The following is a 2,691-nucleotide window of genomic DNA, read 5'->3' on the forward strand; positions in this document are numbered from 1 at the left end:
TGTGTTGTTGTGCGAGAGGCGGTGATTATTTGCTTGCGTGGTTTGTCTCTGTGTGTTTGTTTGCGGCGGCGTTGGGGTTTCCGAGGCAAGGCGTGTGGGCATAGGCGGCCGGATCAGCTGTTTCGTTCGTGTCGACGGCCGTTGCGCGCGGGAGTGGAGGGCGGTGTGTCGACACGCCTCCCTTTAACAATGGTCATTATTGCTGCCGTTGTCGGTTTGGAAGGCGACTGCGACCGTGCAAAATGTGTGTGTGTGTGTGTGTTGGGCCACACGGGCTGTGTGGACGACAAGATGGCGGACGTGCGCCGGCGGCGGCTGTGCTGTGACAGTGCAAAGTTAAAACAAAACAAGGTGCGGCGAGGACGACTGAAATTTTGCTTTGGACGTAGGTGTGTGTGGTGGCCCTGAAAAGGGCCGATTGTTGTGGGCCGAGCCGAGCCGGCAAAGCGCGTTGCGTGCAGGGGAGCACGCGGCGCTGCGATTGCCTGGCCTCCTTTAGGCCTTCTTCTCGGTCTTCTTTGGCAGCAGGACGGCCTGGATGTTGGGCAGGACACCACCCTGTGCGATGGTGACGCCCGACAGGAGCTTGTTGAGCTCCTCGTCGTTGCGGATGGCAAGCTGCAGGTGGCGCGGGATGATGCGCGTCTTCTTGTTGTCGCGGGCCGCGTTTCCGGCCAGCTCGAGCACCTCAGCCGCGAGGTACTCCATGACGGCGGCGAGGTAGACGGGCGCCCCGGCGCCGACGCGCTCTGCGTAGTTTCCCTTGCGCAGGAGGCGGTGGATTCTGCCGACCGGGAACTGGAGCCCAGCCCTGCTTGAGCGGGACTTTGACTTGCCCTTGACTTTGCCTCCCTTTCCGCGTCCGGACATGGCGATGGGCTAGCGACGGTGCACACGAAACGGAAACGAAAACGACCGGTGCGAGCGGCAGCGAGTCGAGCAGCGGAGTTTTTTTTTTTTTTTTTTTTTTTTTTTTTTTTTTTTTTTTTAAAAACTTTCATTCCTCCACCGGAAGGGTGGGGCGGGCTCATGGAGGGCTTAATGCCGCTTTGGAGCCTTATCTTATTCTTATGTTATTCTGTTGTGGCACTTTTTATTTCATAGTTTGGGTAGTCTTGTTCAAATTTTCTATTTTCTATTCCTGTAATGTATATATATAATTATTAATATTTTGCTATATTATTATTTTGTTAGTTGGTTTGTTGGATTTGGGGACTATACACAGCCCTGACATTTGCCTTACAGCTGAGGGAAACCCCATAAAACCTCAGCCAGGGTTGGGTGTCATTCCTGTTTCTTTCTGTCTCTTAATTAGTCTGGCATGATGTGGAACTGCAGGTGCTCTGGGAGTTGTTTTCCTGTTGTAACTGTTTCTAAATCCTTGTGTTTTCCGGGGTGAATTTGTTCTGTTGCTATTGCGGCGATTTGTGGTGGGTAAGGATACTTGTAGCGTGGTAGATTGAGGTGGAATGGTGGTTTGATGATTATGTCTTTTATTGTCTCGTTCGTGATTAGTCTATTGTCACCGTATGTAGCTATCTGTTTTATTAATCGTTCTTCCATTGAGTCTGTATCGAGGGTTGTGTGCAGTGTTGCCGTTCTTTCTCTTGGTTTTCTTGCTAGTGTCCTTAGCATTCTTCTATCTGTGGATTTAATTCGGTTACATTGTGTTACATTTCCGCACCATGCTATTCCTGCATACTCTAGTATTGGTCTTACGTACATTTTATATATATGTAGCACTATTGGTGTTGCTGCACCTCCGTTTCTATGTTGTAGTAGTTTGATTTTGGCTAGTTTTGTGCTGGCTATTCCTATTTTTTGTGTTGTGTTGGTCTTCCAATTGAGTAGGTTATCAATCTCTAGTCCTAGGTATTTGGCTGTCTTCTTTGGTTCTACTTTTTGTCCCCAGAGTGTTATTTCAATGTCTTCTGGGTTTTGTTGTTTAAGCTGTGTGAAGTTTCTGTGGTGGATTATTAGTAGCTGCGATTTGGAAGGGTTTGGCCTAATTCTCCATGCAGACATCCATTCTTCTAATGATTTAATGTATCTGCTGGTTTTCTTTGATAACATTTCGGTTGTTGGGGCGTGGCACCAGAACGCTGTGTCATCAGCATATAGGGCAAGTTCTTCATTTAGCCCAACTGGCGCAGCCGGGGTGGGGGTGCTTTATGGGCTCGGGTGCGGCGGCCGGTTGCGCGCGCGCCCCATTGGTCGGCGGCCGCAACAGGGCGAGCTGGTAAAGGTGCGGCGGCGGCTGGCGGCACTCGCTGAGTAGCAGTCGAGGGTTGAGCACCGCTCCTCTCACTCGCGTACTGTCAGCCATAGGCCCCCGCTAGTACGGGAGTACAAACAGAAGTGTTCTCCGGCTCTGTTTTTATTAAAACATTGACGGGCACTTGCGCCTAGGTCTTAGCACGGACGGCACTTGGAGAAAATTTTGCATGGCGTCGCCTGGCAGAGTTGTCGTGTCTTCTCGCCGTTGTGGAATGTCGAGCTTGGGTGGTGCCTTGGGGTCGCGGCGGTCTCTTTCCGCCGACGACACGAGGCGCGTTTTCTTGTTGCCGCGGGCCGCGCGGCCGGCCATCTCGAGCACCTCAGCTGCCGCAGAGTCAGTCTCTGCCCCCCCCAAGAATAGGGAAAAAGTAGGCCAGGACCTGGAAGCGGGCCGCGGAACCACAGAGAGGTTTT

The sequence above is a fragment of the Schistocerca americana genome, unplaced genomic scaffold, assembly GCF_021461395.2.
Source record: "Schistocerca americana isolate TAMUIC-IGC-003095 unplaced genomic scaffold, iqSchAmer2.1 HiC_scaffold_78, whole genome shotgun sequence".
NCBI lineage: Eukaryota > Metazoa > Arthropoda > Insecta > Orthoptera > Acrididae > Schistocerca > Schistocerca americana.